We start from the raw sequence: 16108 nt of genomic DNA, 5'->3' as shown, positions 1-16108 counted from the left end.
GAGTCGCCTGAAGCTGTCAAAAAGCAAAATATACGGAAACACTGGCCCCATGACCAATGATATCACTATCAATTTCAAATGTACCAAATGTTTACTTTTATTGCCTTCATAGTTTTACTTTAAAAACATCAGTGAGGACACAGTGGATGTGTAATGAGAAACATGCTTTGTGTTCCTATAAACGTGATACAATCAGTGATCAAGAATGAGTATCAAAACACAGCCCATTTATTCACTATATAGTGGTAAGAAAGGGTCCGTAATGCTAGCCGACTTTCCGATCCCATAGAGAGGTGTAGGGAACATCCAGTGGCGTGGCGTGGGAGGTGCAGGGGGGGCCGGCCGCACCGGGCGCAACATCTTGGAAGAGACTAAATCCACGGGTTAGGGGGCGCAAATTACTTGCCTTGCCCCGGGTTAGGGGGTGCAAATTACTTGCCTTGCCCCGGGTGCTGACAACCCACGCTACGCCACTGGGAACATCATCAGGATTCTAAACTCAAATGAGCCCGAGACAAGAAGTACAAAGAAGAGTGAGGGGCTCTGTGCAGGCATTGAAAGTGCAGAAAAAAATGGCGCAAGGAAATCTCGTAGATTTGCTTGCGCCATTTTTTTGATCCCCCTTGCAGGGGAACGCCCCCTTTGCATACATTATGCCTGGTATTTCTAGGGCTTAATCATCTCAAAAACTGCCTATTGACAAGTGAACCTCACATTCACATCTACTATCTATTGCATAATATATATGTCTACTTTAATGCAGTCATTCCACTCTGACTGTAAGAGTATTGCTGTAATCCGCTGTTTTTAATGTTTTCAGAGAGTTGACATGACAATGAGGATAGATACAAATAAGTTCATTGGGTCATTTCACGACATGAGCAACATAAATAATATGAAGTTTCTAATTTGATACTTTTTCGAGTTAAAGCAGTTTTGGTCCCTCACTCCCCAAAATGCATCCTTTGAACACAGTTCAGGTTGTTCTTTAGATCAGTGGTTCTTAACCGTTTGACATCTGTGGACCATGTTTAATCATTATTGGAATATGGGACCCCTACTCTGAACCATTATTTCAATCTGGGGCCCCTCACTGAGTCACTACTGGAAGCTGGGAAGCCCAGGCTCAGCAATTTGAATGATTTGAACCTTAAGCAATACACAGAATTACAGAAACAAGTTTTCATCCAACAAAAACACAAATGATGAAATATTGTATTTATTTCACACAAAAAATGTAGAACAAAATCCAAATGTTCATTTTAATGGGGGCTTCCTCTGAATTCAACTGAAGCTACCCATCGTCCATACTATATTCTGTTTGATGCATTTTCACTGCTCCCACAAATCAAACTGAAGACAACAACTTAATTTTTAGCCTCCTCTTGCTAATTCCTTCACATTTACTTGACGTTTAAAAAATGTCAGGGTTACAATTTGCTGCTTTATTTGCTTGTGCTTTCTTCATCTGTTAATGTTATGTAATTTTCTAAGGAGTCCTAGACTCATCGTATAGGCATTGCGGACCCCCAGTGGTCCTCGGACCACTGGTTAAGAACAACAACTTCTTTAGATTAGTGGTTCCCAACCTGTGGTCCGGGGACCCCTGGGGATCCGCGAAGCCTCCTCAGGGGGCAGCGACTGCTTAGAATATTAAATCCAAATAATACCGTGTATATAAACAAAGTGGCTAAATGTACATTTGAAAATTTAAAAATGTACTGCAAATGTCAAGGAATTTGAAATTGGAGGCTACAAATTAAATCAGTATCCTCAGATTAATTCGTGGGAGCAGTGCAGGTGCATAAAGCAGAATATTGTACAGACATTGTGTAGCTTCAGTTGAAATTAAGAAAAGCTCCAACCTTCCTATTGAAATGTAATTTCTTTAATTGATATCTGTTTGCAAATTCAATTAAAAGTGTTATAATTTGCATATGTGTTTGATGAATGCTTGTTTCTGTATTTCTTGTGTATTGTTTTGTGGTTCAAATCATCAACAATGTCCCCGGCTTCCAGTAGTGGGTCAGTGGAGGTCCCCTGATTCCAATAATGATTCAGTGGGGGTAACTGGGTTCCAGTAATGATAAAGTGAGGGTCCACAGAAGTCCAAAGGCTGAAAACCACTGGTTTAGATCATTACTCCATTAATTGTTCATCTCACCAAAACAGTGTTCAGAGTTAGTGGCCTTTGAATCCTAACCTAATCCCAATTACATGAATAATTCTGGAACTCAGAATAATTTTTACAGTATTTTAAAGTAGACTTCTATTTATCATCTCATAATAGGCAGGGCAATGTGATTAGTTTATCTGTCCACACCTAAATTTCGCTTGCTATAGATATTATTGTTGCATATCACAGATAGTGTGATCTAGTTAATCAGTCCTTCCTTTTTGGAAGTTTAACAATACAGCTTCCACTAACGCTGCATATTTCCCAATGAATGATAGCATGTGCAGATACATTGTAAGGGTGTTACATATATACATATATACCATCACAAGCAACAGTCTTGTCTCTCAGGCTAGGTAAAACACGTATTTACAAGGAGGCCTTCTTATGATTTCCATGGTTTACTATTTATGTATCAAATTCAAAACCCATAAGAAGGCCCTTGTCATAAACTTTGTGTGGAAAAAAAGGCTGCTGGATCATATCCCATAGGTAAACAGGTAATCATATCCCAAAGGTAAACAGATTTCCATAAAGTTCATAGGTTCACCTTTGATTTCTAGGACAGGTAGCAAGACACTGCCCGTAGAAAATGTTAGAGGTGTCCTATGTGTCTGACCAGTTAAACAAGAATAAGGTTTTGAACTTAACATACATTTAATCAAAAATGGTCACTGTAGGAGATCCCCCAGCTATACTACACTGCATTCGTAATCCACCCTACAACAACCCACTGCACCACAATTGTATTCATATATATTGACCATTTTTATCACATCTCCAAATTAATTAATTTAAAAGATAAAAGCTAACAATATATTCTGTGAACCATAAGACAGTTGTAGCCCTCAGGCCATAAAGTAAAACGCTCCATAATCTAATATTCTTCCATCTCTGACTCCTCTCTTGCACTGCAAATTCACATCTGGCAACTAAAAAGAACAGTGGAGTCCATTCTCTTCCTTCAACTACTGGGAAGAGTTTCTTATCAGATTGTTCACTGTAGGTATTTCCATGCTATTTGGTTTTCTTAGTCTCCTCTCAATGGAAACTAAATGTTTGCATTTATCTAGATTCATTACCACTGACCATCATCCTCACCATGCTACACCCAACTGCTACCTTTGTCCATCTTACACTACTATTGTCTCTAAACTTACTAGACTTCACACGCCTAGCTCATAAGTGGCTCACTGCCTACCTGAATAAACATTAATTCTGAGTTGTTTGGGGCGTCCAAACATCAACACCCTTCCCACGTTTTGTGACACGGATAATGTATCATACAACACATATTATTACAGCATTATTGACCAGTCAAAAAAAGATAGACACATTCAATCAAATCACAATACAATAACAGAGCGAATAACAATCAGACCACTGGTACTTATATTTGGGGACCAGCACTTATTTTTCCTCTTCAGACTTTGACCCAAAGGAAAAGAGATATAAAAACACAGAAGGGGAAGAAATACAGGAAAGTAGTGAGAAAGAAAGGGAACAGGAATGAAAAGAGCCTAATAGAGTGAGTTAAAGGGATGAAGATGTCTGGTAGTGGATTAAAGAAGCATGAAGTGGAATCAGGACCATGCTGCTTTGGTATTGGGGCAGCATAAAATACTAAATTCATAAATACCTCACACTGCCTTTGGGCCTTTCAGGAGAATATACCGTTAGAATGGAATATAGAGTCAATAGCTACAATACAAACTTTTATTAGTCATGCATTTTATATCCAGAGGAGTCAAGGATGAGAGTTTAAGTTGTACTTTTTAATTTTATTAAAAATTATTTTGACTTGTTTTATTAGTCAAATAAGTTTACAGAACATTGCATAAAGCGTATCCTCAATATATCACTATTCTGACATTCTAACACTTCAGTCTAATCAGTAAGATATATCAGTACTCATAAAGAATACAGTAACATGCTTTGATAGAAATAGTCTAGCCACTGGAAAGTACGTCTGAGAATTGTATTTCTCAAAGGAAACTAAATGGTTATTCTCTATGCTATCAGTCTCTTCAGCACATTCAACACGTTCTGCTGCTCTGCTATTCTGAAAAGACTCCTCCACTGCTATCCATGTTTTATCTCATCTTGCTCTCTGTTCTGCTAGATAATTCTCTTCACCTAACAATCTAAGATGCTGTCTTGAAGCTCCCAAAACACTGCACATACTGAGATGCTGCTGTGTTCTTCTGTGTTGCTCTTCCTCTCTCTTCTTTCCCCATTACACTTTTATAACGTAATTGAAAAAGGAAACATTTTCAAATCAAAGTCAAATTTCCATGTTCTGTACTTATTTCAGCACTGTGGAGTGTTAGTCAATGTAGCTTTTTACACACAGAGAACAGTTCAGAAACGGTTTCTTTGATGATGAGTTCATAATATCTACCTAAATTCACACACGCTCTGCCTTCTGAAAAACAAAATACTTGCATAAGTTTGAGTTTATTTTCTCTCCTCATCTCCCTTTCACACATTCTCACACTATAAGCTTATTCATAAAAGATGCAGTTTAATAGATTAAGTTAACTAATTCATGAGTTCCAAAGCACGTCAGAACGGCATTAAAGAATAAGTACTACCCTCTTTGTTATGTCAGGAAGACGTTTCTATCATGCATAGGCCGTGCAAAGATTAGGACAGAAATAGTTACGTTTTGAAGAATGTCTTAATGTTAGCAGTTGAGCAAATCTAGCAACATAGGTTATGCAAAGTTTAAAATAGATGCATGTTTACCAGAGGTAGCTTTGGTTAGGCTAGGTTCCACTCACTCAGGTTGATAAGTATCTTGATTTTTATGTTTTAATGAAAGCTTTCACAACCTCCCACCTTTGATGGTTTGGAACCATCACAAATCTATAAGAATACATTTACTTATTACAATACACTCTCATCATCATCATATCCCTGTCTTTTACTTTTCAGGTTTTCTCTTTCTTTCAGTTTCTTATATTCCTCATTCAGGCTGCCACTCAATTCCAAATATTTCTTCATTCTTTTGTTCATCTCTCTTGCTCTTTTTTTATCAGAATAATTTTTAATGTTTCAACTATACCTAGTGTAGACAGAAATCAAGCAATACAACTTATACAGGTACTCGTATAGTTTTAAGAATGCCTTCTCCTAATCATTTAAACCACGTAGCTACTGTTGCGAATCCTTTGGGAAAGCTTTGAACTACACTGGTAGATTCTAAAGATTCAAGATCAAGCTTTAAGTCAGTAATGTTCTTTGCATACTCTATTATGTTTCTGTTATTTTCAACATCTTGCAGACTACACCCTTTTCAGCTAGAAGAATATCTAATGCATAATGATTTCGTAGAATCATACATCTAGAAACTACAAACTCTGGTGGACGGCGTTAATATGGAGGAAAGTACTGCCAACAGGCTGGTGGTACTTTTCTCCATATTAAGACATTGGCGGTTTGGCTCAAGCCAAACCGCCAATGTACACCGCCTGCCATGGCGGTAACGACTGCCGGGCTGGAGACTTCAGTCTCCAGACTGGCGGCCGTCACTAGCCCCCCTGCGGGATTATTACCCCGCCTACTGCCATGGTTTTCGTGTTAACCGTACCGCATAAAAGCCGTGGCAGTAGGCACTATCAGTGACAGGAAATTCCTTCCTTGTCATTGATAGGGGTCTTGATCGCCCACCTCCCTCTCCCCAGGTTTCCCCCCACCCCATCCCCCTACAGACCCTCCTTCATTCACCCACCTTCATTCACACACGCGCACACGCATTCACGCACTCATTCCCACATTCATCCATGCAGGCATACATACATTCACATCCACATCCACACACGCTTACATACACACAAGCACACACGCATTCACACTACACAACATACACGCACTCACACATCCATACATGCACACACATACAACATGCAACACACACCCGCACGCACAGGCATACGCACACACACCCACACACACAAACACACACAACACCCCCCACCCCCAACCCTATAGGATCACCCGATTTACCTGTTGTGAGGGGGTCCTCCAGCAGGAGATAGGACAGGGCACTGTTGCCAGCATCAGCGTCCGCCAGCAGAACACCGCCAGGCCGTATCATGGTCATGATACAGTCTGCGGTGGTCTACTGGCGTGGCGCTGCTGCTGGCAGCAGAGACACCTTACCGCCATCTGCTGGCATGGCCACAGCCGGATTTCCGCCATCCTTCTGCCGGAAATCCGGCTGTGGTCATAATAGGGCGGATGGCTGGTAGCTGCAGCAACGGTCTTTTGGCAGCCGTCGCCACAGCGGTAGGCAATTTTTACCCCCATTGTCAAAATGAGGCCTCTCTGTTTCCTAAAATTATTGTTCTAGATGTACTTGTTGCCAGTCTCTCAACTACTGTTGAAAGCTTTTTTATCTTCTCTTCATTCAAAACTACACCCGCAGCTGGTATCATGGCTCCAAATATATCTCCCACTAGTTGAGTTCCTTCATTCGCACTGCGTATATATCTTTTCTGTGCTGGTGTCATTGTTAATGCATGTAAGCTTTGGACATGATACATCTTGGGAAACAACAATCCTAAGAAACACATTTCCTCCCTAATTGCAGGGATTCTAAAATATGCATTCGCTCCACATATAAAATACACTCCTGAAATTGCTGGTTCAACTTCTTGTAAAATCTTCCATGTTCCGCTAGATAATTCAAATACATGTTCACAACTAACTATTTACCACTGTACTTTCTTCCCACCTATACTTCTCTTACACACACACACTTTTACCCCTGTGTCTTTTATCTAACTTAAATTCAGGTACCAATACTCTCTTTCTAAATTCATCCTCTTCCATTTTCCACATATACTTTTAACATCCTCTTTCTTAAATGCATTTCTTGTAAGTTGCTCATCTCGCTCTTCTAGCAATTGGATAAAATATTTTTCTTGTGAGTTTATTAAACATATTAAATTATTCTTATGTGCCTTAATAGTATTTACAGGAAGAAATGGTCTAAAATAATGCCAAGCTGCCTCCCTTTCTCTAGCTTGTGGGTGTAAATTCATGCTTTTCATTAATAGTGCTTTAGAGAGCACCACATCAAAATTTGAATAATAATATTAAAAACGTTGTTCCCTATAAACTAACCTAAGAAGAATCCTACAAATGATGCACGACATAGCATGTGAAACTGGAACAGTTTTCTCTGTGTCAGAGAAGGCGTTAAAAGGGGGCTTCCATTATTTATAATGGGCCCCTATGTACTCTGCGGGAGTATCGCCAACATTTTGGCGCAACTCCTGCAGAGTACATCAGTAGTGTAAAACAAATGACGCTATTGCTCCCTACCCTGGGCCATGGACGTATTTTAAATGTGGTGCACACATGATGGCTGTAGGAGGGCGCTAAGGGGGGCAAGGAATGTGGCTCTGCACTAGGTGCAGTGCCATATTTCCTAAATCTGCCCTTTAGTTTGTTAATGAGAGTAAATCTTCGTCTAGACAATCCCGAACCCTATTCTATGTTCTTCTAAATGCTGTCCTACAGTTTCATCTTCTTTTACTCGGACCTTGGTATTCTTTTTATCTTCTTTTCAATTTACTTTTTATTAGTCTTTTTATTATTTTACCAGTTCACATAATGTTTCAGGCTTTTGAGTGTCTCAGGTTCTGTAGACACACTTAATAATTATTTTTGCAATTCGGACCTTCAAGGAGATTCTGGCAATCATTTGCTTCAATTAGGTAGATCAGAAATAGAAACATTCAAGATCTGGCTTAGATAATATGTCCTTTCAGGTGATGAATATCTTAGGCAAGGTACTCTAGCTCTTTTTGACCATCTGAGTGTGTTCAATTCTTCTTTAACATCACTTGTACCACTTAATTCTGCTTCTTCTTTGATTGTCAGTGGTATTGTTTCGACACTTTCCTCTCAATTTATGTTTCTTTGTGTTATATATTTCAGGCCAGTTTTCATTATGTGGATTTCTTTTTGTCCTTAATACAGAAATTGTGCCTTCTACTGGATCATTAGAGTGTTCTGCTTGTTCTGTGGCTTTCTCACAATTTAATTCACCAAACGATACAGTCAGTATTTCTTCATCATCACTCTGTGGGATATCTGGCATTTGGTCCACTTCAACTGTTAAAGATTCTTCACCCCGTTCCTTCTTGCAGTCTCTGTTTACAATCTTGTCTGCCTTGATTTTCTTTCACGTACAATGGGGGGTGATATGTACACCAGTTCTCTTGGTTTTTCTGGCTCATAGAACACTATTTCTTCATGGGGATGTCTTGTTCTTTATGTGTGTGATGTGTTTGCCAAATTTGAAATCCCTGCACATTTGACAGCTATGTTTGTGATCAATATGACTTGAAAGGGGCCTTTCCAACATGGCTCCAAACAGGACTATGCTACACATAACAATTTAATAATCTCACTGTTAAAGTGAGTACTTCAATCTGACTCTAGAGAGACAGGACTACCATACCTCCCTTAACAGTACCTTTGCTACAGAGAGACTATCACTTCTTCTTGTTGGACAGGCTTCTCACCCATTGGAAGAAAATGCAAACTTTCACAAGGACATACCTCACACCATTACAAATGGTAATTGTAATGAAATCCATGTGCATCCTACTGAAAGAACCTCCTGATCTCCCTACATAACTCTATGTAACATATGTCCTTTCTACCCACATTCATATGCTGGCACTCCTTTGCTTGGGCTCTGAATTTGGGATTAAACCAGAATTGTTTAAAAGTTCTAACTATTGTGTCTCTATCCAGATGAGCCTGGCCATGAAAGTGTCTTTGAACAAGCACACTGTCTGGCAACATTGGTCTTCCAACCCTTGAGACCCAAATATTGTTTTCATCAATCCTGCAACCTGCTTTGAGTCAAACATTTTTTTGCATTCGTTTCAACTCATCCCAGTTGTCAGCCTCTCTCAATTTCATTGCAAAGATACTTCCTTCTTGACTTCCAATACCGAATGATCGATTGTAAGTGTATGAAATAGTTGTTCAGTGACGTGCCACTAGATCGGCGTACCTGTTTCCGACAGTGACATAGCTATTGTCACTTTTACGTGCTGCAAATTTCACAGTGGCAATTTCAGTGGGGAGTTGTAAAGATATGAATAGATTTTTAACCTGTTGCCCATTTCTGATGTGTGAATCTGCAGAGGTCATAAAACCTCATTATGACCACAATTGCCCATAATCATGGACAATACCAAACCCATATTGGCTGTCTGTTGGAAAATGGGCTATTGGTAAGGGCAGGTAAGTACCTACACTTAGCAATAGGCCACTAACCTCCAGTTAGGTCCAGTTAGGTCTCAGTATATTAAACCCAGCTCAACCCTTTGTAGCTTGGCAATGAGCGACAAGGCTTAACTTAGGAGACAGAGGGGGTCATTCTGACCTCGGCGGTAAAAGGCTCTTACCGCCGGTCAGAAGACCGCTATTCTACCGCCGCGGCCGCGGTAAACCGCCATGGTCATTCTGACCCACAACTGCCAAGCCGCCAAAAACCCGACATCCACGGAAGGCCGCCTCATCAGCGGGCAGCGATAAACTGGAGATGACCAAACCTCCACCGCCACGCCAACACAAACATGCCCATGCCATTACGACCCACGAATCCACGCGGCGGTCATTCAACCGCGGTATTCCATTGGCGGTACACACCGCCGCGGTCAAAATACACACCCAGCTCCAAAACACAGCCACATTGGACAATTTGAAATACACACACCTGATACACATACAAACACCACTCCCACACATCCAAGCAACTATAAAACACACACCCACATCACCCACAAACCCCCACTAGTAGAAAATCGGAGAGAAGGCGATAGAGAGAGAGAGAGCACAGCAATCGAAAACCCCAACACACACAGGAACCCAACATCATCAACCACACCACATCTACGCACACATCACCACACACCACCACTCACATCACCACAAACACCACCCCACACCTCATCCACACCACCCCATGGCACCCCAAAGACACCCCAGGTTTTCGGACCAAGAACTTAGGGTCATGGTGGAGGAAATAATAAGGGTAGAGCCCCAGCTCTTCGGCACACAGGTGCAACATACCACAATAGCCAGGAAGGCGGAGCTATGGCAAAGGATCGTCGACAGGGTCAACGCTGTGGGACAGCATCCCAGAAACCGGGAAGACATCCGAAAGCGCTGGAACGACCTACGGGGGAAGGTACGGTCGATGGTCTCAAGACACAACATCGCTGTGCAGAAGACTGGCGGCGGACCACCACCCACTCCTCCCGAATTCACTGCATGGGAGCAAGAGGTCTTGAACATCCTGCATCCTGCGGGCCTCGCTGGAGTAGGCGGAGGAATGGACTCTGGTAAGTCTAATCTCAACTACTCCGACCCCAACCACCAGCATGCCAACCCACACCCCCAACCTCACCCTCACCCTCACCCTCAACCCCCCAGCACACATCCTCCCTGCCAATGTCTCAGCAGCACAACCCACCCAACCCAAAACCAAACCCTGAATGCCAACCCAAACCATGGACACCCATCACCTATGCATGACCACTGCACATACCCATCCCCCCCACAAACCACCCTCACTACCCCTCCCACAAGGGAATGCCAGCACTGGGGGACAAGGGCACCCACAAATCGCACGCCATGGAACACACAGAAGCAATAACCATACTCTTTCACCCCTGCAGGGCCCGAACGCCAACACACTGGCCAGGAGGGTCCAGATATGTCCATCCCACCCCCAGAACAGGCCCCCAGTGAGGACAGCAGCTCTGTCGACCTAGAACCTGATGACCAGCCCGGACCATCGGGGACCTCTGGACAGTCGGTTCCCCACACACAGACACAGGCCACAGCAGACCTAACCCCCTCTGGGAATATCAGCACAGCTCCCACCCAGCGGGCCCATGCCTCTGTCTCCAGGACAGGTCAATCAGCGGTGTGTCCGCCACTACAGGGCACCCAGGATGACCCAACACCCCAACAACAACAGGGACCTGGGGGAGGGAGCAGTGGTAGTGGGCACACCGTCCAGGGGACAGAGGCCCGGGGAAACAGGGAAACTGGGAGGGATGCAGTGCGACAGGGGGGGGAGGACAGGCCCAGGGATTCGACTCTCCAAGAGGCCCTCACCACCATCATGGGAGCATACCACGGCTCCCAGGAGACGATGGCGACGGTACTGGCCAGGTTCCAGGAGATCCAGGCACAGCAGGAGGAACGGTACATGGGGTACAGAGAGGAGCTCAGGAACATCGTCCTGGCCCTGAACCAAATAGTCACCACATTGCGGGACCATGTGGCACCCCAAAGGGCCCCTGTCACCAGCCTGGACCAGGAACAGCCTACCACCTCCGCCGGCGCTAGTGGACAGGAGGCCCCCACACAACGACGGGCCACCAGAACCCCACCTCCTGCTGAAGATCAACCACCCCGCAAGAGGAACCTGAGATCACAAAGGAAGACAGAGTAGGATGCCAAGACCCCCGCCAGCATAAGATACCCCCTGATGTCATTCCACTGTCCCACATTGTCACCCTGTCCAACCTTGAACTGCCCCTGCGCCATCCTTCCACAGGCATATGGACAATGCACCTGTGCGACTGAGAACTGGACTCTGCCATGGACATCACTCCACCCCCACCCATCACCGTTTTACTATCATGGACCTATATGTAGCACTTTAAATAAATCACTAATTGCACTTAAAACACTCAGGAGTCTGCTTGTATTCTTAACAAATGTATTACACATAACGGTTCAAAAATGTTAAGTTACATTGTGATGACAACATACCAATGTCAATGTGCTTTACTCCATGGGCGAACAAAGCAGAAGTCACGCAGTGGGTCATACAGCTCTGAAAAGGGAAGGGACAGTCACAATTCAGTTGAAAGGAACTGGGGGGAAACACAGAAAGTAGAGATGCAGGAGGCCAGAAGTAAATGTAAAATGGCGTGGGGGATTCTTACCTGTGTGCTACTGAAAATACTGTTGTATGACTGTGTCCCTGTTGTCCGTGTCGTCCCCGTCGTCTTCCTCCTCTTCACTCTCCACAGGCTCCACAGCTGCTACAACACCACCATCTGGACCATCCTCCTGCAGGAAAGGCACCTGGCGTCGCAATGCAAGATTGTGAAGCATACAGCAGGCCACGATGATCTGGCACACCTTCTTTGGTGAGTACATTAGGGATCCCCCTGTCATATGCAGGCACCTAAACCTGGCCTTCAGGAGGCCGAATGTCCTTTCTATGATCCTCCTAGATCACCCATGGGCCTCATTGTACCGTTCCTCTGCCCTGGTCCGGGGATTCCTCACTGGGGTCAGTAGCCACGGCAGGTTGGGGTAACCAGAGTCACCTATTAGCCACACACGTTGTCTCTGTAGCTGTTCCATCACATAGGGGATGCTGCTATTTCGCATAACATACGCGTCATGCACTGACCCAGGGAACTTGGCATTTACATGGGAGATGTCCTGGTCAGCCAAACAGACCACCTGCAAATTCATAGAATGGTAATTTTTCCTGTTTCTGTACACCTGCTCATCGTCTTTTGGGGGTACTAAGGCCACATGGGTACCATCAATGGCACCAATGATGTTGGGGATATGTCCAAGGGCATAGAAGTCACCCTTCACAGTGGCCAAATCACCCTCCTCAGGGAAAACAATGTAGCTCCGCATGTATTTCGTCAGGGCAGACAACACTCTGAACAAAATCTTAGAAAACATAGGCTGAGACATCCCTGATGACATGGCCACTGTTGTCTGAAAAGACCCACTTGCCAAAAAATGGAGGACTGACAGAACCTGCACCAGAGGGGGAATTCCTGTGGGTTGGCGGATGGGGGACATCAGTGCTGGCTCCAGCTGGGCACACAGTTCATGTATAGTGGCTCAGTCAAGTCGGTATCGAAGTATTATATGATGTTCCTCCATTGTCAACAGGTCCACCAGCGGTCGGTACACGGGAGGATTCATCCTTCTCCTCGCAAGTCCCAGCGGACGGTGCCTAGGAAGGAGAACATGGAGTACAGAGTCAAGCAACCCACAGGTACGTAACTACAGCTTGCACAGTACACGAATCGCTATGCATTGAATGGCTTGTATCAGTGGTAATGCAAGGCCTAGGCCTGTGTGACGCAGTAGAAATTAAGCCATGTGGGCCCTTGAAATGGCGGCTGCCTGACCTGAGAAGTGTGACAGTGGGATGTGAGGTCAATGCGCTGGCGTGACACACCGTGGCGGTAGGCGGTCGAAGACCGCGGCGCGAAGACGCATTGGTTAACATCGAACCCTATGGGTTTCATGAGCCAATGACTAGGTGCGCCGGCGGTCGCGGTACGCACCGCGGCGGTACGCACCGCCGCGGGCGTGACCGACATTTTCTATCTGATTAATCACTCGAGACCTGATCATCCACAGGAGAGGACCTATACTGCAAGTGCTGCTGTGAACTCGGTCTGGAAGAGACAATGGCTGCTGCGACTGGGGAAAGGGCTCCTGCCTTCACTACAGAAGAGTTGGAGAAACTTGTGGATGGGGTCCTGCCCCAGTATGCGCTACTCTACGGTCCTCCAGACCAACAGGTAAGTACACTGTGTGCACGTTGAATGGGCTATGCCTGTGTTGAGTGGGGTGGATATTAGATGGTGGGGTGGGGAGACAATGACGAGTGCAAGGCACGACAGATGAGAGCATGTGCCACATGGCAAGGTTGGGGAGGGGGGGCCAATCGCATCTATCATGCGGAAAATTGATGATATTTCCAATTCCACCCTGTACATGTCAAATAGGTCAGCGCCCATCAGAAAGTCGACATTTGGCGTGCCATCGCCAAGGAAGTCCGGAACCTGGGGGTCCACAACAGACGGGGCACCCACTGCCGCAAGAGGTAGGAGGGCATCCGCCGCGGGACCAGGAAGACCGCCGAGTCACTGCTGGGGATGGCCTCCCAACCTAGGAGGGGTCCCAGTCGTACCCTGACCCCCCTGATGTCCCGGATCCTGGCGGTGGCCTACCCTGATTTGGATGGGCGCGTGAGGACATCACAGCAGACACAAGGGGGTGAGTACCAGCATATTCAGCTATCTTTACGCGCAGTGGAGGTGCCTGGGTGGGGGAGAAGGGCTGTGGGTGACATTAGGCCAGGGCGCTTTCTGTAGTGTAGTCCTCTCCTTTAGCCATGTCCCTGTGCCCCTGCCCCCCACCTCTGTAGGGGGACAAGTACAGCTATCCATGGTCCTGCATCACCCATGTGCGCGTTTGTTGTCCCTAGACCTGTTGGCCTAGTCACAAGTACTGAGTAGTGTACCCCGATTGCGCGGCTTAGTGCATGAGGCTCCTGTGTCTGTCCTCTCCGCCAACGGTTTTGACAATGCATGCACTCAACCTGTTTTTATTTCTCCCCCCACCCTTTTTCTTTATCTTCTTGTGCATGTGTGCATTAGCATCATCAGGCGGAGGAGAATTGGCACCGGAGCACGAGGGAGCTGCAACTCACAAGGCCCCGGTGTCCACCAGTGATACGGAGGGCGAGGGGAGCTTCACAACGGAGACCCGTGGTGACACCAGAGACACCGACACGTCCTCGGATGGGAGCTCCCTAGCGGTGGTGGCAACATCCGTGCCCCCCGCCTCTACAGGTACAGCCGCCACCCAGCGCACCAGCTCCGCCCTCCCAGCAGCCCCTCAGCCTTCGCTCCGTGTCCGCTCGCCCAAGAAGGCGGGCGTCTCCTTCGCCCCAGGCTCCTCAGGCCCTGCCCATGTTACCCCTGCTGCCCTCAGTGAGGAGGTCATTGACCTCCTACAGACCATCATTGTTGGGCAGTCTACCCTTTTGAATGCCATTCAGGGGGTAGAGAGGGAGGTGCATCATAGCAATGCATAACTGGAGGGCATTTATTCGGGTCAGGCTGCCCATCAACGATCGTTCAATGCTCTGGCCTCAGCACTGACGGCAGCCATTGTCCCTGTTTCCAGCCTCCCTCTTCTAACTGCCTCCACCCTGTCTCTGTCTCCTGTTCCTCAGCCTGTCCCATCCACACCATCAGACCAGCCTGCACACACCTCAACACCCAAGGGCAGCTCATCCAGACATAAGCACCACAGATCACACAAACATTCACCCAAGCAACACCCAGATGCAGACATGCCAACAGCCACTACCACCTCTGTGTCCCCCACCTCCTCGTCTCCCTCCTCCCTCCCTGTGACGTCTCTACTCACACCTGCATGCACACCACCAACAGCCAGTACTTCCATCACCAGCACACCCTCCAGTACAGTCCGCACACGTGCAGTCACCACCCCCACTGCCATTTACACGTCCCCTGTGTCCTCTCCCACTGTGTCTGTCACCCCCTCTTCCAAGACACACAAACGCAGACAGCCACCCACCCAACAGCCAACCACCTCACGACAGCCTCCAGCCCATGCACCTTCACCCAAGGACAGCACACCTGACTCTCCTACAACCACCTCCTCTTCCTCCACTCCCATAACCACTACACCTACCCTTTACCTTGGTCCTAAAAAACTTTACCTCTCCACTCTTGACCTCTTTCCCTCACCTGACCCACCCCCTCCATCTGCTAAGAGTCCCAAGAGCGCCTCAGCCACCACCAGCCCGGCTTCAAGGGTCACCGTAGTGCATGGATTTTGGAGTCCCCCCTTTGCCAGCAGTGATACATCGGTCAGCAGCAAGGGGACAGCCAGCCCCCCCCTGAAAAGAGGACCCGTAAAGTAAGGGGCCGCCGCGAGAAGACTGACACGGCTGCCCCCAAGGACCAAAGTTCGGCCACTTCACCTGCCCCAACATCCAGGGGAGGCAAGGCCCAGAGAGCCACATCGAAGGAGGGCAAGGGCAGCAGGGCGGAGAAGTCAGCCAGCAGGAGCGCGGACCAG

The sequence above is a fragment of the Pleurodeles waltl genome, chromosome 9, assembly GCF_031143425.1.
Source record: "Pleurodeles waltl isolate 20211129_DDA chromosome 9, aPleWal1.hap1.20221129, whole genome shotgun sequence".
Taxonomy (NCBI): Eukaryota; Metazoa; Chordata; class Amphibia; order Caudata; family Salamandridae; genus Pleurodeles; species Pleurodeles waltl.
This window is presented reverse-complemented; position numbering follows the sequence as displayed.